At 48.6% G+C, this 20,570-nt stretch overlaps 1 protein-coding gene across 15 annotated transcripts in view; it reads left to right on the plus strand.

Annotated features, from left to right (window-relative positions):
* PCBP3 (poly(rC) binding protein 3) overlaps positions 1-20,570 on the plus strand; it is a 249,420-nt gene that overhangs the window by 100,773 nt on the left and 128,077 nt on the right. Inside the window, exon 3 of one of the 15 annotated variants that reach the window (XM_059164957.1) lies at positions 20,308-20,392. The exons of the other annotated variants lie outside the window; for them this stretch is intronic. The gene's annotated coding sequence lies outside the window, so the exon portion shown is untranslated. The remainder of the gene's footprint in view (positions 1-20,307; positions 20,393-20,570) is intronic. 15 annotated transcript variants of the gene reach the window in all.

Genomic DNA, 20,570 nt, shown 5'->3' on the forward strand with positions numbered 1-20,570 from the left:
GCTTTAAGCAACAGGTAAGAGCACCTGTTGCTATTGTAATAGTGGCCCCACTTGATGTCAGTTCCTACAGTTTTATCCTCCTAGTCGCTGCCTAGTGGCATCTTGTAGTCTTTATTTGGATTTTCCTGATGACTAATGATATCAAATATTTTTCTCATGTTCATTTGCCATCTGTATGTCTTCTCTGGTGAAGTGTCTGTTCAAATATTTTGTCCATTAAAATTTTTGAATCATTGAGTTGCAAGGGTTTGTTACATAATCTGGATACCAGTTATTTATTAGATACTTGTTTTCCAAATGTTTTCTTCCAGCATGTGGCTTCAGTGTTTATTTTCTTAACCATGTTTTTCAAAAGCAGAAATATTTAATACGGATAAAGTAAAATTTGTCATTTTTCTTCTTCTGTGGTTTGTGCTCTGTGTCCTGGCTAAGAATTTTACACCTTCCCCAAAGCTGTAAAAATTTCCTGAAAATTGTGCAGTCTTTAGGTTTTACATCTTGTCTTCTACTCCATTTTTCTCCCCTCAGATCCATTTGGAGCTTTTCTTTTTTTCAATGTGGTGCAGGATTTGGGTGCAGTTTCTTTCCCCCTGTGTACGTACGTTCTTCCAGCCTTGTTTGTTAAAAGGCTATTATTTTCTCCATTGATTATCTCTGCTACTTCATAAGTTGGCCACATGTGGTGCCTCTATTTCTGGACTCTATTCTGTGCCATTGCTCTGTCTGCCTCCCCTTTTGCCAGAACTGCAGTATTTTGGCTACTTGAAGCTTTGGAGAAACCCTAGATAGTTTGGAGGAACCCTAGGATGGGTTCTTCAGTGTTGGTCTTCTTTTTGAAAATTGTTTCCCTATTCTGAGTCCTTTGTCTTTCTATATATTTTAGAATCAGCTTGTCAATTTCTGCGAAAAGGACTTCTGGGATTTTGACTGCAATTGTGTTGAATCTGTGTAGACCAATTTCGGGGTAATTGGCACATTTTGTTTTTATTGAAATAAAATTCATATAATGTACACCATTTTAAGTTGTAAAATTCGGTGGTTTTTAAAAATATGTTCACTACTTGTGTAATTATTGCCACTATCTAATTCCAGAAGACTTTTATCACCCTTATAGAAAATCCCATACCCATGAGCCCATGGCTCCCTATTCCTCCGTCTGCCTACCCCTGGCAATCAGTAATCTATTTTCTTCTCTTTGGACTTGCCTGTTCTGGATATTTCATATAAACAGAATCATATAATATATTGTTTTTAATGTCTGGCTTCTTCCACTTAGCATAATATTCTAAAGGTCCATCTACATTGTAGCATGTGTCAGTATTTGACTCCTTTTTTGTGGCTAAATAATATTCCATTGTGGGTATGCCACGTTTTGTTTATCAATGATGGACATTTAGGATATTTCCACTTCTTGGCTATTATGAATATTCATGTATAATTTTTTGGTATGGATATGTGTTTTAATTTACATTGGGTTTATACCTAGGAGTGGAATTGTGGGGATCCTATGGTGACACTCTGTTTAACTTTTTGAGGAAATGGCCAAACTGTTTTCCAGAGTGGATACACCATTTTACATTCCTATCAGCAATGTTTGGGTACTTAATTTTTTTTTTTTTTTTTAGATTTTGCTTATTATCTCCCAGAGAGAGGGAGAAAGAGAGAGAACACAAGCAGGCAGAGAGAGAAGCAGGCTCCTTGCTGAGCAAGAAGCTCGATGCAGGACTCGATCCCAGGAACCTGGGATCATGACCTGAGCTGAAGGCTCAGGTTATCTGAGCCACCAGGCATCCCTGGGTGCTTAAATTGCTATCACTGAGGGTTTTGGAGGGGAGGGGGGAGGGAGGTTGGGTGAGCCTGGTGGTGGGTATTGTGGAGGGCACATACTGTATGGAGCACTGGGTGTGGTGCATAAACAATGAATTCTGGAACACTGAAAAGAGATTTTAAAAAAATAAATAAAAATTAAAAAAATTTCTATCACTTGCTCTTTTCTGATTTTTTTTTTTTTTTTAGAGCTGTTCTGGTGGGTGGGAAGCGGCATCTCATTGTGTTGGTCACATTCTCTAATGACTAATGATGTGAAGCAGCTCTTCTTGTATTGGCCACTTGCATATCTTCTTGGAGGAATGTCCATTCAAATTCTTTGTCTGCTTTTTAATTGGGTTTATTTTTATTGTTGAGTTGTGAGGAATCTTCCTGTATGCTAAACACTAAGCCCTTAGGTATCTAACCGAGACAAATTTCCTCCCATTATTTGTATTGTCTTTGCAGATTTCTTGGTACTGTGATTTGACACACTGAAGTTTTCAGTTTATATGAACTCCAGTTGATCTGTTTTCTCTTCAATTATTTGTCTTTAAGAGCTGTTGTGAAATCCAATGTCATGAAGCTTTCCCCTCTGTTTTCTTCTAAGAGTTTTTATAATTTTGGCTCATACATTTAGATCTCTGATCCTTTTTGAGTTAGTTCTTGTACAGGGTGTGAATCCAGGCTCCAAATTCCTTCACTTGCATATGGATAGCCACCGGTCTCTGCACCATTTGTTGAAAAAAAATTCTGTTTTTTCTTCATTGCATGGTCTTAGCATCCCAGTCAAGACTCATTTGGCCATTGATGTATGGGTTTATTTCTGAACTCTCAATTCTAATCTATCATCTATATGTATATCCTTTTGCTGGTACCACACGGTCTTGATTCCTATAGATTTGTAGTAGGGTTTTTTGAAATTGGCAAGTGTGAGTCATTCAACTTTGTTCTTCTTTTTCAAGATTGTTTGACAGTTTTTTTTTTTTTTTTTTGCAATTCTGTATGAATTTTAGGTTCAGCTTGCCCATTTCTAAAAAAGAGGGCAGATAGAAATTTGGCGATGATTGCTTTGTTAAAAATATGTTGACAATATGAAGTCTTTCAGTCCAGGAACAGGGGCTGTCTTTATATTATTTGGGTCTTCTGTAATTTCTTTCAGTGTTTTGTAATTTTCACAGTACATATAGAATTTTTGTTAAACTTCCTCTGAAGCATTTTTATTATTATTTCCCATACTAGTGTAAATGTAATTATTTTCTTAATTTCATTTTGAATTTTTTGGTAGTGTATATAGATAAAACTGATACTTCTATATTGATCTTGTATCTTGTAACTTCACTGAATTTATTAGCTCTTTTTCTTTTTTTAAATTCCAGCCGATATGCTCTTCATTTCTTTTACTTCTGTTATTGCATTTAGTGTCCCCAGTATGATGTTGGGTAGAGGCGGGAAGATCCGATACCCTTGCCTTGTCTCTGATCCCGGGAGGAAAGCAGTCAGTCTCTCACCAGTAAGTGTGATGAGAGCTGCAGATTTCTCTGGTGCCTTTATCAGGTTAAGGAATTGGCTGAGGTGTGTGTGTGTGTGTGTGTGTGTGTGTGTGTGTGTTTAATCATGAATGCATTTGAACTTTGTCAAATGCTTTTCTACATCTATTGAAATAATGTTTTTTAAAATTTTTAATCTATAAAAATGGTTAAATTACATTGGTTGCATTTTGAATGTTGAACTAACATTGCTGGGCTAAGTTCTGCTTAGTTACACATAATAATGCATTATAGAAAGGGGATTTGTCCAGGACTTCTGCTTGTGTATTCGTGAGGAATTCTGTCTGTATTTTTTGTTTGTTTTTTCCTTGAATGTTTTATGTGGTTTTGCTCTTAAGGTAATTTTGATCTCGTAAAGTGAGTGAGGAAGTGTTCGCTCCTTTTTTTTCTTTTCAGGGTGTGTGTGTGTGGGATTGACATTCTTTCTTAATTATTTATTAGAGTTTTCCATTAAAGCCATTTGAGCATGGAGTTTCTTGGGGAGTTTTAAACCATGAATTCAATTTCTGTAATTGTAAGACTCTTCATTTCTTTGTGTGGATCCAAGTTACTGTTTGATATCTCAGTCCTTCGACTGGAACAACTCTCTTCAACAATTTATGTTATTCATCTCATCAGATATTACCTCTGCTACATTTTACTCTTCTTCAAAAACCCCAATTACATCATATCAGACTTTCTTACCCTACACTTCTTGTTACTTCTTTCTCGTATTCACCATACTCTGTGGCTTTCACTGTAATCTATAGCAATTACCCAGAGTGCAGCTCGAAGACAGAAGGAGATCTAAACAGTGAAAGAGAGGAAAGGAGCCCTGGACAGAGATTGACAAGACATAGCAGAATTCACTGGTATTCCCCCAAAAAAGGCAATAGGAATAGGGTTGAGTTAATATTTGAAGAGGTAGTGACTAGCCGTTTTCTGGAATTGGTGAGAGCCACCACTCTACAGTTTCAGGAGCCCTAACAGCTACCGGTCGGGGAAACGGGGAGATGTCACGTCTAAACACAGCATGATGAGCCTCCGGGACCCTAAAGACAGAAGATCCGTCGGAGAGAAAAAGACACTGTTCAGAGGAGAAACATGAAGGCCATTAGACGACTTTAACTGTACCGACAGAGACAGGAGGGTGGTTAGATCTTCATGTGGGGGGAGGAAAGAAATCCTCCAGTATTCTACACTTAATGAATGTTTTAGAAACAAGGGTAAAATAAACACATTTTCATATAAACAAAAGCTGGGATAACTGGATACCTATAGGTGTTTCTTAAAAGCATTTCTAGGGGCGCCTGGGTGGCTCAGTGGGTTAAGGCCTCTGCCTTCGGCTCAGGTCATGATCTCAGGGTCCTGGGATCGAGCCCTGCATCGGGCTCTCTGCTCGGCGGGGAGCCTGCTTCCTGCCTCTCTCAGCCTGCCTGCCTCTCTGCCTACTTGTGAGCTCTGTCAAATAAATAAATAAAAATCTTTAAAAAAAAAAAAAAAAGCATTTCTAAAGAATCTATTTTAGAAGGAAAGAAAGTTGTCTCATATGGAAGGTCTGAGATTTAAGAAATTAAAAACGGAAAGTTGTATGCATGTGAGATAATCCAAACACACATTAAATGTTTAAAGCTGTGTAGCAAATGTCTCCCAAGGTTAACAACAGAGTGCAACTAAAACACATGTCACGCCAGTGGGGAGGGAGTGGAGATAGGGGGGTTTTTACCCTAGAAATAATCACATATGTGAGTTCCTAACTTACCGAAGTCTGACATCCTCACACCCACCGAAGCAACCCAAGGACCTTAAAACCCCCTATCTCACTGCTTGACCGTGGGCGTGGGATTTGCTCACGCGGTCTGCTGTGGGGAACTAGCTCTGCGTACCCAGGACACATCTATCTGACACAACTACCTTCTTCTCATTCTCCATGCCTCCTTCCAGGACGGTCATTCTTTCCACCTGTTTCTTGTGCTCCTGGAAGTCTCAGTCCCGTCGCTGGTGCATTTTGGTCTGGTCCTACAGTACTCCGGATTTGCTAGCGAGTGGGTAGCCTTGCTGTGGTCTGCATTAAACAACCAGCTAGTTTAGCTTCGGATTATGTAATGGCTTTCGTTATTGCGGTAACTGTGGAAAAATAGCTTTATTATTGGGCGTGTGAAACTCGAGCTGATAAGCTTCCTCCCCCCTTTTTCTTATTGAGATAAGTGTCTCTGTTCTAGAGACAGCCGTGAGCAAATATGGTTGTGTGGCAGGCCGGAGGGCGGCTGGCTTTCCACCAGGTCCCGCCCGTGGGTGGGGTGTGGGCTGCTCTGACCTTGTGACTTTTTTAGCCCTTTTTTTTTTTTGAAAAGTTTACAAATATTTTATTATTTAATTATCACAAATCAGTGTAGTTGATTCTTACATTATCCCTAGAAGATGAAATTGTGGCACACAGGGGTTATATAATTTGTCTATGGTAATATAACTAGTAAAATTTTATAATATATTGAAATAAAACTCATTATATGCTTACATATCCTTAATGCCTCATTACTTTAGTTTCCATTTTTGTTCACTGGTGAGAAATGATGAAAATAATAAAACATATTAATGGCTAATAAATATTTTATATATATATGTATATATATCAGAACCTGTTAATATTCTAATCATTATGTAGAAATAAGTATTTGATACAGTTTTCTAAATATGGTATTTAAAGTTGTACCTTTTTTACAGTCTTTTTTTAATTTATTGAGGTAAAGTGGCATATAGTATTATATTAGTTTCAGGCATACAACATTGTGATTGGACATTTTGTCCCACATTAGAAAATATTCACCATGATAGGTCCAGTTACCATCTGCCACCTGTTACCACTGTTTTTTGTTTGTTTTTTAATTAAATTTATTTATTTTCAGCATAACAGTATTCATTATTTTTTCACCACACCCAGTGCTCCATGCAATCCGTGCCCTCTCTAATACCCACCATCTGGGGTACCAGGTGGTGGGTATTTTAGCCCATTTTGCTGCTGTCATGAAGCCCCTCTCAGAAGCCCAGCTCTGGGGGAGGGGGGCAGGGGACTCGCGGAACATCTTCTAACAGTTGTGGACGTGCTCTGGCCCAGGACAAGCCCTGAGAGCTTTCTGGGAGAGCACAGGCACAGGGTGGAGGAGGGAGGCCTTGGAGCCAGACGCCTTAAAGGTGTTTTCGTGCTTTTAATTTAAACGAAATCACAGAACGAAAAGTGAGTTTGACATGCTAGTTTCTGTTTGCCACGCTCTGGCGAGGGAGAGTGGTGTCATCGTTCTGTGTTTGCTAAGTGATAATCGCAAGTGCGGAGGCAGATGTGAGCTTCCTGGGAGCTGGATGGGGCCGCGCCAGAGCTGCTGCGCTCCAGGAAGGGAGGAGGTATGGGAGTTTGGCCCCATTGCCGGAAACAGGGCCTCAGAGGCTTGGAGCTGCACGGATGGGCTGGTGGTGGAGGCACGGGGTGGTGGGGGGGTGCTGGGGCAGAGCATGTACTCACTGCTCCCCATGGGCACAGCCTCCCCTGCCTGGAGGACCTCGTGCCCATAGGGAACATGCACTCAGACACGGGGACCTGCCAGCAGAGCCCGGTCTAGGGTAGACCCAGCAGGCCCAGTGCTGACCTGCTGTGGCAGCTTCCCAGCGAGGCCAAGGACTTGGGCTAGGCTAGGGTCTTCTCCCACGTTGTGGCCTGCCTGGCTGTTTGAAAGTGGCCTTGAGTCCCTCCTGGGGTTGACCTGCTCTGGAGGGTGGCAGCCTCGTGTGACTGCAGTGTGGGGAGGAGCTGGAGGCGCGTGGGCCCTCTCTGCGCTTGGCTCCCATACCGGCTTGTGCTGAGCGCTGTCGGCCTGCTGCTCCCATCTGCCTCCCAGGGAGCAGGGAGTGGTCTGAACAGGGCCCCTGTCCCGCCTACGTGGGACCGGGACAACTTACTGAGTCTCTGCACGCCAAGGCCAGGGTGCTGTGGGAGTAACCAGGCGGCTCGGAAGATGCCTTGCACAGAACCCGGTCCACAGGGCACCTCTGGTGCAGCTCCTGCCCTCCCGCACCAGGCCACTGTCCTCACAGGAACACCTCCCGAAGGAACATGTGCGTCTCTCCTGAGCCTCCTTGGGCCTGGCTTGGTTCAAAGGGTGCAACCTCAGGTATGGATCATGGGGGCTTATGGGGTCAGGTCCCCCCAGGGCCTTCTCTGCCCCAGCTCTGCCAGCACTGTTTCCCTGGAAGCATCCTGGGGCTCCGTCAGCCTGCCTGTGTGCCCTGCAGCACGAGACCGGCCCAGCGCTGGGGGCTGTGCCCAGATTGTTGGTCAAGGTGAATGTTGAGAATCTGCAGGGCAGTGCTGCTCAGGTCAGTGGAGCTGCTGTTAGTCTCCGTCTGGTTACTGGTTAACCTTGGGCCAGTTGCTCAGTTTGGATCCCAGCTTCTCCACAGATATCCTGGGTGACCTTGCCCTGTGGGCCTCCTCCCAGTGCCAGGAGAACGCTTCTCACAGAGGGAGTCTTTTCGGCACGGGGCTGGCGGGAGGATTCAGGGAACAGTCTCTTGTCATCTGCTGGGAGACCTTTTTTTAAAGAAAATTCAGAGAAATACTTGATGTGCAACTTCTTGTGACTTAGCAAGTTGATAAGCAGTGGAGACACAGACAGGTTTCCAGATGCCAACTGGAAGTGTGTGTGCTTGGTGTCTGCAGGAGAAGTAAGACAGGAGCCAGTGTGGAGATGCCTGTCTGTCCCCAGGACAGCTCAGTCGTGCGTGTACCTGCACACACGCATGCACACACACACTTCTCTCATGCTCCCCCCGACCCCAGCCCTGACCCAGCACAGCCCTGGCCCTGGAGATCTCCGGTGCCCTTGGGGCAGCCTGTGCCTGTCTCAGTGATTGTGCCATTTTTCAGCCTAAGTCTGATGCCAGCTTACTTTGCTGGGCTCCAGACGGCACTCGGTGCCAGGTCCTGCTTGGAGCAGAGCCATCCATGTGGAAGTGGCAGCTGTTAGTTAGGGTGGTGGAGGGCGGGGTGCCTGTTCCAGGTAGAGCAGTGTGAGCTGGTGCCCGTGCGGGCCGGCTATTTACCTGTCGTGGAGACTACTCTAGGGGTACTGGGAGCCAGGCTGGGGCCCAGAAGGCCTTTCCAGCAGCACCAGCGCTGCCTCAGGCTAAGGCAAGCTCTGGGCTGGTTGAAAGCAGGTAATGACGTGATCAGAATTTTTTGTTGTAGAAAAATTATGTTTCTGCCATGAAGAAGTTGGTGACAACAGCAACTGAAAAATAGGAGGAAAACACAGAGAAGTAGGAAGGAGCTCAGGTTAAGCCAAGCCAGCAAATGCATTGAAGAACCATGGCCACACTGCCCCGGCTGGAGCAGAACGGGCCGGTCAAACCTGGGGCCGCTGACGAGGCCCTGGTTCACGGACGGTGTCCTGGCACAACTCCTCAGTTGCCTGCTGCCCCAGAGCTGTTGGGGCATCTACCTCCAGGCTGGTCCCTGGGGGCCAGGGCTGCTCCTTGCTTCCCACCCAGGCACAGCTTCAGCCTTGCATTGTGGGGTTTCCATGGGGACCACCGACCTTCTCCAGAGTGACCAGGTATGACCCCCACAGAGTCAGAGAAAATGTAAGAAGTGAATAATTCCTACCGAACAAGGGCCGGCAATTCTGTTCCTTCCTGTCACTGAGAATGGGGAGCTCAGGTTCTGCTCAGTCCAGCGCGCCTGCTGAAGGATGCTTAGTGCCTCCCGGAGACGCGGCCGCGGAGGAGTGGGCTCTGGTGCCGGGCGGTGCTGGGTGCGGGGCTTCCGCCTTTCAAGCTCGGAGCCGCCGTGGCACCGGGATGAGGACCTGCCCCTTGCTCTCCTCTAACACCGACGTGGCTGGGCCTCACGGCCGTGCTGGGGGAGAGCACGCCAGGAGAGCCACTAGCTGTCCCTGCAAGCATCCCGAGGCCAGACCCGGAGTTGTTGATAGACACGCCTGCGTGGTTCATGTGGCTCACCACGACGGAACCTCTTTTCGCCTCCTTCACAGAAACCCGGTGCTATGGACCAAATTCTACACACCCACACACCCCAGCCCGCACCTCAAGTTCATGTCAAAGCCCTCCCCTGCCCTGCAACTGTATCTGGAGGAGGGGCCGTTAAGGAGAAAATCACGCTTACGTGAGGTCCTGAGGGTTCGGCCTTGCAGGAGGAGCGGGAGACCCCAGTGCCCTCTCGTCCCCCCGCGTGAGGGCGCAGTGAGAAGCTGGCGGTCTGCAGACCTGCCGCTGACGCCACGGGCACTCTGGCCGCAAGCCCTTGGCCTCTGGAGTGGCGGGAAGTCCGCGGGTGTCCTTTAAGCTGCTCACCCGTGCTGTTCCGCTGCGGCAGCCCGAGCAGCCTGAGGTCTGACCTGTCGCAGTCCAGGCCCAACAGATGCAGACGGATGTCCTGGTCACTTGTTGGCCATTGAGCAGGCGGGAGGGGAGGCTGACTTCTCGTCAGCCTGAGCAGGGTGTGTTGCCAGGGCTCCGCGTGGCCAGAGAGGCTTCTTGCTGTCTGGGCCGCATCCTCGCTAACCTGCAGATTCTTAACAGCTTGTTCGTTGTTTGGTTTTAAACCCAACGGGAAGGCCAACGCGTAATTAATAAGAACAACAAAACAAAAGCCATGTGTCCGACACGGTCTACCTCCCTCCCTCTGTACCCATCATGTCTGTCCACCCGTCCAGACACGCGCACACGCACACGCACACAGCAACATAACACTCCCTTTGGATCCTGACAGCAGCCCCAAGGTGGCCACTTCCCCCCTTTTTACTGAGGTCAAATTCACATAACCCGAAAGCAGCTGTTTACAGGTGCACAGCTCGGTGGCGTTCGGGGGCAGGGAGCGCATTCACAGTGCTGCACGGCCACCTCGCCGTCTGGTCTCGAAGCGCCATCGGCGCTCCAGGAGACCCGTCCCTGGGAGGCTGTCCCCTGCCTGGCCCTGCCGCCAGCCCCGGACCACCAGTCTCGGTCTGCTGTCTCCAGACTTGGCCTGCTCTGGACGTTGCATACATAGGGAGTCGTGCGGTGTGTGGCCTCGGTGTCCGGCTTCTCTCGCTCAGCTTGTGTTTGGGTTGTTTCCACAGTGTGGCGTGGAGCAGGTTCCGTTCCTTTTTCTGATCAGAGGCTGCTCAGCCGTCTGGGTGGACCACATTTTGATTGTCCATTCCTCTGCTGATGGCTGTGAGGGCTCCTCGACCTTCTGGCCACGGGAACAGCGCTGCTGTGGACATGCACACACAACTCTTGTTTGAACACTAGCCCCCGCTTCTTTGGGGTCCGTCCCTAGGAGAGGCATTGCTGGGTCGCACGGTGGTTCCTCACTGAGGACCTGGCCCTGCAGCTGCACCTCCCTGCCTCCCGCGGGGCTTCTCCTTCGTCCACATCTGAATAAACGAAGGGCCTGACGTGGGGGGAGGACGAGGGGTGCTCTCTGGTGACGGAGGTGGGTCTGGTCTTGCCTAGCGGGAGGCCATCGCCGGGCTGACTGTCACCCGGGCCGGGCCTCCCGCGGCTGGAGCAGTGTCAAGGGGCAGCAACGGGCTCGGAGGGACGGGCGCGCGTGCCGGGCCTTTTCAGGAGCTGCGGGCCGGACGGCGGCACAGCACGGGGGCTTGGGAGGTTGGGGGGCCTCTGGCAGTCTCGGTTTTGCTGGAGGGTTTGAGAGCCGGCCTGGAGCGTTCAGCCTGTGCCGCGCCCCCAGCGGCCAGAGCCACGCCAGCCTCCGTGCCTGCCGGGCTGCGCCCACTTCTGTTCTCCGGGCTGCTCCCTGACACGCGCCCTGGCAGGACTGTCTTCTCACTTTCTTACGGGGAGACCCCTGGGCCGTGGGGACCTCCTGTGTGTGGCCTGCCCTGGCCCTGGCCAGGGTTCCAGCAGCCTTCGCTGTCTCCCCTCAGCGCCGCCCTCGGGCTCCTGGGCACAAACCTTTCATGGTGAAGATTTCCGCCATTGGAGGGGCTCACTTTTAGAATATTGTTATTGACTTTGCTTTTACTTACAGTAAATTGCCGAAGGCACTCCCAATTACACAGTGAGAATCATTAGCAGAATTCTTGTTACTTAGCATCAGACTGTGGGATGTGATCGTGGTTTCTTAGGGGCTGCAAAGCAGATGCATTTGAAGGGAGATTTATTCAAATTCCCAGTATATTATTATCACACTCCTGTGTGATCGTTTTCTGGCAATTCAACTAGATTTAGTGTATCTCTATGATTTTTTTGGTAAGTTGTGGAGATTTAAATTTGTTTAGCGAAAGAAACATTGAAGACTGCTCAGAACACTGTTTGATGTGTACATTGCATGAGAAGTTGATGGTTTTGCCTCCTGGAGACTGTCCTTCCACCGTCCAGCAGAGGAGCCAAGAGCCAGCAGAGGCCTGGGGAGAACCTGGTACGCACACGTGCACCCGTCATGTCCTGCCCGTGCCCTTGTTGCCTCCCTCTGTGGGGTCCCAGCAGCTCCTCTGACTGGCCAGAGCACCCGTGTGACGACAGCTCTGTTCCAGAAATTCAGAGTGGGCGTTAGCAGTAGCAGCATTCCTGGCTTGGGAGATGTGAGCTGTGGGCCCAGCCTCCGCCTCTGCCTTCTCATTGTCCCCCACACTCACTGGGCACCAGCTACAGCCTGCGGAGCTGCCGGGCCCACCAGGTGTGGGGACCACAGGTGCCACTGCCACCTTTTCCCCTTGTGCTCCCACGGTCATTCTGGGATTTGAACCTAGTGGAAGAGTGTTTAAACTGCTCAGTGGGTTGTAGAATCTACTCCTCAGTCTGGGAGGCGCCCTCTCAGAGCCGGAACCGAAGTTCTGGTGCCTGCACAGGCCGCGGTCAGAGGGTGTGGGGATGGGTGGGCTCTGACCAGCCTGCCAAGGGCCCCAGTCCCTGTGAGAAGGGCTGGTGGCAGGTCTTGCCGTGGGAGCCTCTGTGTGGACTTGCCACCTACTCAGGCAGCTGGGGCATTCTCATCATGTGATGGTTTAGTGACTTCTTGAAAGACCAGGGACGCTGGCGCCCAGTGGCGGGCAGGCTGCCTGGCCCGCTTCCCCGTCCCAGGCTCTCCCTTGGCTCCCAGCGCCCTGCAGTGTTCTATAGTTCGTCTGGACTTTATTCCTCTGAAGCTGTTCCAAATTCTATTGTGACTCCTTTTCTTGGTAGCCTTGTTTTCTCTTTCTTTGAGACTGTTGTCCTGTCATTCTTTAGTATCTCGTTCTGTGAGTTTTGATCTTCCTGCCTGTCCCCGAAAGCGACTGATGAAACTCGCTTACGTTCCTCTTGTACATGTTTCTGAGCAAGGCCTCCTTGCCTGCCGTGTTTTTGTGTTTTCTTTATGTGGCAGGACAGTTTCCTGCTTCTGTGTTTCTTTCTCTCTGTTTGCTACCCCTTGAAGAAGTCCCTTCTGTCCTGCCTGTGCTCCGGCGTGCGCGCACATCTTCTGAGAGGCCCCCATGTCCCTCAGCTGGATCCTTTCTGGGGTCCTCGGACTTCGAGCCAGTTACGCTTTAGTCGGGCTGGGCCTCACGTCTCTGTGGGAACCAGCATCCCTTTGGGTATTGAGAGGAAGCTCTGTGGCCTCTGGTTCTTACGTGGCACCCTGCCTGGCTGGGGCCAGCCTTCTCTGCCAGCCAGCCGTGTGCCACGTCCGCGCTCCCGCCCCGCTTCCTCTCTGTAGGGGCTTCAGAGGGGCCTCAGGACTCCCGCCGTCCATACTGTCCTGTGGGAGCCGCAGAGAGGCCTCTGTGTTTGCGGCCATGCGTGGTTTGTTCTCACGATTTCTTTGCTCTACTTGTTGGAAATTTGGGAGAAGGAAAGAGAAACAGGTGCGCTCGGGCCAGCAGCCGGCCTTTGTGAGCCCTCCCGTTGGCTTGAAGTGTTTGTTCTTCCTTCTGGCTCAGCCCAGGAAGCCTGTCCACTGTCACGGACAGAAGTGCACCTTCCCCAGAGCGCTGCCCCTCTCGTTGCCTTGGGCCAGGCTTCGGGTTCTGTACCATGAAGTTCTTCCCATGTTCTTGTCCAGTAGATGCTGTATCTTGAAGCAGAGACAATGGGCCGATACCCCACACAGGGTTCCACAGACGATGTGGTTGGTGTATTTACTCAACGTCTCTCTGAAGCACACACAGTGGGCGTCCAGTAAGGACATGGAGATTTCGGTCAACGTTAAGCTTCATTAGCAGTGTGGTGTAGACAGTGGCTGGAAGTCGGTGGCAGTTTGAGCCCTTGGAGAGCAGCATGTTGTCCCGAAGGAAGGGCGCATGCCAAGGGAAGAGTGTGGCCATCAGCCCCGCCCCAGTCGTGAATGCAGCATCTCGGAGCGAGCAGCGAGGAGAGGGAGAGACCCTCAGACGAGTTACGTGAACGTGTGTCATCGGTCCGTGAGGCTCAAGCCCCGCAGAGTGTGGGTGGGGAGTGGGAGGGGCAACGTGCAGCAGGACTGGAACTGGGTTAGGAACAAAGGGATCCAGAATGGGCTCAGGCTAGAAGATACTGGAAAGATTTCAAAGGTCAGTCAGGAGAGGCGTGAGGTGGCATGCTGCTGGCTGAGGTTGAGGGGCTTTGTGGATGGCCCAGTGTCACAAGTGATACGGGGTAGTCCAGCGTGGGGTGAACCTAGGTCCCCCTTCAATTCTTGGGTCATGTGATTATATGAAATATTTTAGATGACAGTTCAGTTAAGTTCACTATATTGATTTCCTCTGATGAAATATTTTTGGGTTTGGTTTCATATTTGAGGAAAAAATAGAACAGTCATTTAATGTGAGAGAGAGGTCATTACGTTTAATACATCGAATGGGCATAACGACCAAATAGAGACTGGGCTGCTCTGCCCCAGAATTTCCTTCCCTCCCGTTCATTTAGCTTCCTGATTGGCTTGAACTCCTTAGGCTAGGGAGGAGACTTTCCTCTTAACATTACCCTTACTTTCCAAATATTAGCTAATCAAGGCAGGTGCAGACCCCAGGTACTGGAGCAGTCAGGCCTTCTACCTGTGCAAAAATGACCTGGTTCTTTATATTTTCTCTGGAAGTGTGACTTTTATGGAGGAGATCCTATTTTCCCTCACATCCCTTTAGGACATCCCAGTGAGTTTCTGCTTCTGACCCAGGAGAGAACACCACTGGCAGTCACTCACCCCAGAGATGCCTCGTGGACCTGCTGTGGTCTGTCGCAGAGGTGTGCCTCGCTGAGTATACGGTGCTCCCCTCCCTCCAGACCTCTCGTCCAGGAGCAGCTGTGCGAGGGGTGGAGCATGGGGCGGAGGGCTGGTCAACAGGGTTTGGTCACACGCAAGAGCACGGAGCGTTTACCATGGCAGAGAGTTCAGATCACAGCACGGCCGCTCTCTGACCACAGTGGACTTAGATTAGAAATCACTCAGAGAAACGTATCTGGAAGATCCTCAAAGACCTGCAGACTTAATGATGCACTTTCAAATAACCCATGGCTCAAGAAGAAGTGAAACAGAAATAGGACTATTTTGAGTGAATGAAAATGAAAGCACAGTACCGGAATAGTTGCAGTGCAGCCAAAGAATCACCTCAAGGAAAACTCACAGCATCGAACATTTATTTGCAAGGATAAATGTCTCAAACCACTGACTTTCAGTTTTTACCTTAAGGAACCAGAAAAAGAAAATAAGTCGAAGCCAACAGAGTAGGGAAATAGTAGGAATCCGTGACGTACAGACTCGAAAGAGCAATGGGGGACATGGGTGAAAGCAAACAGTGGTTCTTTAAGAAAATTAATAAAATTGATAAACCTTTAGCCAGATATAGGAAAAAAAGATGGATCTTTGTTCAGCCTGATGCCGATCAATAGCTTAGATGAAATGTATACACACCTATAGATGTTCAGAAATTGAGTTTATATTGGGAACCTTCTTATCTAGGAAAAACCTCCAGGCCCAAAGGGCTTTACTACTGAATCTTACCAACTATTTAAGGAAGAAATAACGCCGATTCTATATAAACTCTCCCAGGAAATGCAAAAGGAGGCAATACTTCCTACCTCAGCTTATAAGGTCAACATGACCCAAATAAAAAACCAGACAACCACAGCAAAGGAAAGGAAACAGTAGACAAATATCCCTTATGAACATAAATGGAAACTTAGCAAGGTTTTAGAAAATCGAATACAAAATATAGAAAAAATAATTGGGATTTATCCCAGGAATGCAAAGTATCTTGTACATTCTGAAATTACTCAGTGTAATTTACCATGTAAGCAGACTGACCACAGCACACATTGTCCTTGTGGGCAGTAAAAGCAGTTGACAAAGTCTAACACTTGCTCCAGGTAAAACCTTTCAGGATGCGAAGCCTAGAAGGGAGCTCCTCCCTGGAGCTGGGTTTCTCCTCTGTGAGAAACCCACGGCTAACATCACAGTGATGGCAAAGAACTGAACGTATCCCCTACAACCAGGAAGAAGCCGGGAGACATGCTCTCACCTCGTCTATTCAGTCTTTTCTGGGAAGTTCTGTCAGCCTCATAAGAATTAAAGGCACTGGAATTGCAAAGGAAGAAGCGAAACTGTGTTCTCAGTCCACGTTTGTGTGTGTGGAGTGTCCTGTGGAATCCGAAAAAGGAAGCTAGAATAGGTGAGTTTAGTAAGGTTACAGGATACAAGCTAAAAAATCTATTGTTTTTCCCTGTACTAGCCACGAATAGTTAGAAATTGAAAAAATATTATTTTCGGTAGCAAAACTGAGAGGCATTATTGAAGACATAAACGAATGGAGAGTAAACCGTGCTCATGGTTCAGAGACTCAGTATGTTCAAGAGGTTAATTCTCCTCAGATTTACCCATGGGTTCAAGGGACTCCCAGTCAGAATTCCAGCAGGGGTTTTGGTAGAAACTTGACAACTGGCGCTGTTTGATTTCATGAGTCGCTGTGAGCCGTAGTAAGTGTGGTGCGGTGTAGGTGTTCAGACAGGCCAGTAGGTGAGTGGGTTAGCGTGGACAGTCCAGAAGTAGACGTGCCACATGTGGTCAGTTAATTTTCAACAACAGTGCCAGGCAATTTAGTGGGAAAGGGATCGTTTTGTCAAAAATGGTGCTGGAGGGGCGCCTGAGTGGCTCAGTGGGTTGGGCCCCTGCCCTTGGTTCGGGTCGTGATCTCAGGTCCTGGGCTCAAGCCCCACGTCGGGCTCTCTGCTCGGCGGAGAGCCCGCTTCCCCCCCCCTCTGCCTGCCTCTCTGCTTACTTGTGATCTTGTGATTTGACTGTCTGTCAAATAAATAAATAATCTTTAAAGAAAAAAAAAATGGTGCCGGAATAATTGTACATTCAGATGCAAAAAAGAAAAAAAAAGACCACCTTTGATCCATATTCCCCATTATATATAAAATTAAAGTAAATCAGAAATCTACTTCTAAAACTCAAAATTACCAGACATCCTCAAAATTACCAGACATCAAGAGGAAAGCATGAAATATTCTATGGTAACCTTGTATTAGGCAAAATTTTCTTAATTATGACATAAGAAGCATTACCTCTAAGATGAGGAAATTTATAAATTGCACTTCTTTAAATTAAATTTTAAAATGTTCAAAATTTTCTGCTCTCCAAAAGAGGTTGTTAAGAGAAAGGAAAGAAAAGGTATAGAGTGAGAGAAAACATTTGCAGATCTAAAGTATTCAAAATGTATGAGGAACTCCTAAAATGTACTACTAAGGAGACAGACGACATAATTACAAATGACCTAAAGATTCGAATATCCACTTTACCAAAGAAAATATGTGGGTGGCATGATGGGTCATTACCAAGAGGGGTCTCACCGTGGATTTAATTTGTATTTTCATCGTGAATGTCGATGTGATTTATTAGCAATTTCTCGGTCATGTTTCCCACCTTATTCCACAGAAATCGCGGAAGTCCTGTCACTGCGCACATCTCATGAGAGGCCGCGGAGGTGGCGTTGCCCATTGCACTTGGTTCCGCTGTGCGGCTGCCGCCATGTGTCCTAAAAGATACTCCCGCTGAGCTGTCATTTTGTCCTAATGGTGTTTGCTGAGCTGTTACTGTTCGTAAATGCACTCCGCGCACAGCCCCGAGCCTCTCAAAGGCCCATAAATTGGTGAAGAAATGGTGCAGGAACAAGAACATGCCCTCCAAAGAGTGACCTCCTGGCGGATCTCCTGCAGCCGGCACCCGGCCGGCCCCTCGTCATGTGTTGTGCAGATGCCCGCGGCGCTTACCCTCTTCGGGTTGTTACTTTTGGGTTTGTTTGCACTGTTTGCTTGATGGATTCTCCTACCTGTGAAAGTTGTTTGGGTATCTTTTGTTGGGACTGAATACATCAGAATTTTCCATGACACTTAGCAGATAATCTTTTCCTGTAAGGCCGAAGGGCTTGGGAACAAAGCGCTAGCCTGCGCCCAGCGCCCGTGGCTCTCGGCCTTGCCTCTTGGCGAGGTATTGCCAGACTCGTATCTCAGACAGTCTGTGAGTGCAGACTTAGGTGTGCTTTCGGTTTTCGTTCGCAGATCTTTGATGACTGATGAGACCGAGCACCTTTTCATGTGCTTATTGGTCGTTTGGATCTCTTCTTTGTGAAGTGCTTTTCTCAGTTTTTACCCATTTTTCTATTTATATCTACCTCATTTATAAAGAAGATATAAGGGCTGACCTCAGATGTTTCCACAGAAATTTTCATGCTAGATAAAAGTGTAGCAAAGTAGACAAAATCTCGAGGAAAGAACGAAATTTCTCAATAACACATTTTCACACACGTGAGGACTTCAGGAAAGCGATTCTCACAGGCCCTTGCTGAAAGATGCTCGTGGTGGCAGAGCCAGACTCCAGAGTGTGCAGCGGATCAGAGGGTAAAAGGACCGACGGAGACTGGTAGCGACCCCCAGATGCACAGGGGGCCAGCCAGTGAGGAGAGCAGCGCTGGAGGAGCGGGAACCTTGACAGGGAGCGCCGTGGAGGGGTGACAGGGCACCGTCCGTGCACACCGTGCCCTCTGAGACCAGATAACCAGTCCCTAGGGACTTAAGAACATTGCCAGGGACTGTGAGTAAGAAACTAAAAATAGCTAGATAACAGCTCTCTCGGGGCGGCAGAGCAAGGCGTAAATCTGGTAGCTCTGCGGCGTCTTTGGTGACTCACCAGTTCTGCTTGATGGACAAAGGCCGTGAGGGAGTCTTTGGCACACACAGAGTTCAGTACACATAAAAAAGAGCTCAGCCTCACTGAAAATGCTCCCAGTTACAGTCTTACACAGTTAAACTGACAAGGGACTATTTTTACTTCTCAATTTGTCGAAGATCAAATGTTTGAATCACATACACACTGTGTAGAGACAGAGCACCCATGAATTTCACGGGCTACAGTTTGCAGAGTCCTGTACGGACTAGATTTTGGTTACGTTCTCTTCTCATGCCGAGAGACCTCTGGACATGGTGATTCAAAAAAAATTCCGAGACGTATTGATGTCAAGAATAACCAGGTGTAGAAGAAAGTGTGTGTGTTTTCCTCCAACATGCACAGAGAATTTCTGGGTGAGCCCACCAAGAAATGTTAACAGGGACTGTGAGCTCAAAAATAGCAGGAGGCTTATTTTTCATTTTTATTTCATTTGTTTGCTTTTTACTCTTTATATTTAAATATCTATAGCGTTGAAGAGTTAGGAAGACCACCCAAGACCAAAAAGAGTTTTGATAGTTATTATTGTTAATGGAAAAACGTACCTGTACTGCCAGGCCTATTCCAAACTCGTGGTATCCGCAAATGGCTTAGAAGTTTAAGAGCCTGAACTGTGAGTCGAGGTGATTCGCCCCCCACTTTGGAGAGCACAGCTGAGTAGGGAGAGTTCTGGCAACATCGCTGCTCCTCCACGGAAGGGACACAGAATCACAGTCATTAAAATGCTGCAAATAGCAGCGCATCCTAAATTTACCCGTACCTCTGAAGGAATTACACCTCCCGCTTCCCCCGCGACAGCACACAGGACCCAGAGAGGCCAGCAGTCTCCCGGATGGATTCCGGGAGCTCGGCTCTGGGTTTTCCCAGTGAGAATCATTACGCGCGCGCCCCTGGCGACCACTTTCCCTCTCTGAGCCTGACCGGCCCTCTGTAAAAATGGTGACGTCACTCCCTGCCTCCCAGGCCAGACAGCAGGTGTAGCGGAGCAAACGCGAAAGTGCTTGAGCAGGTGTTGGCTTCCTGTCCTTTTAAAGACTGCCTGCTTTGGTCATCCAGTCATTTGGTTTTGGGCACCAGGCTCGGCATGTTATTTCTGGAACATTGTTCGTTAGGTATGGTTAGGAAAATGACTGGCTCTTGAAATTTTATCTGACTTTTCTGGAAGTGGTTTCCTGCTGCCTGGATCCCACTGAGGAGCCTCTGAGACCCAGGCCACCCCCCAGCGGGTGGGGGGCTGGCGCCACCGGCCACAGAGCCGGAGCCACGGGGAAGACCTGCTACGCAGGTAATGCGGTGCACGAGCGGCCCTTCTCCGCCTCTCCACTCCGTTGCAGCGGACAGTGACGCTGGGCTGGGCTCGCAGCACACAGAGCACCTCGGTGTCCCCAGGTTTACGTGCGGGGGCTTTGTGCACCATCCGACAGTGTACTCTCAGTCAAAAGCCACACAAAACTCGAAGCTTTGACATGTAGCTCAGGTGTGTTCACTGCAAGTAAAGGGTGAAGGTGCCTATGTCGACCGGAGCAGAGTTGGGAAGGGGTGGGGGTTCCCTTGCTGGGGGGCACAGTTAGGGGCATGTGATGTCTCCTCAGGGAGCAGCTCTGTGACCTACTGAATTACTGATGGACACAAACTGAATTCCAAGTGGACAAGGTGCCTGCGAACCCCACATGTGAGAATGATGCGGATTTGGGGTCGAGCAGGATGTGGGGGCATGCCGTAATGTTGGCCTTCCTGAGTTGTCTGGTAACGTGACGCTTTTCCCTTGCTTTTTGGTAGATGCTGGACAGTGTCCTCACCTTCGGGGAAGCAGGTGGGCTGGCAGGACAGGCGACCACAGGCCGGGAGAAGGAGACACTCCCAGGTACTCTCTCCTCTGCCCCTGCTGGTGACCTGCCTGCCCGGCCCCGTCCTGTTCCAGACGATGACTCACCTGTGACCCCTACCTCTCCCGGCCTGCTTTGCCCACCTGTGCCCTGCCTGCGCCCGACCTCGGTGCCTGTTGGTTGACCCGCCTCAGCCCAGATCTTGACCCTCCTTCC

This window comes from Mustela lutreola, chromosome 2 (assembly GCF_030435805.1).
Source record: "Mustela lutreola isolate mMusLut2 chromosome 2, mMusLut2.pri, whole genome shotgun sequence".
Taxonomy (NCBI): domain Eukaryota; kingdom Metazoa; phylum Chordata; class Mammalia; order Carnivora; family Mustelidae; genus Mustela; species Mustela lutreola.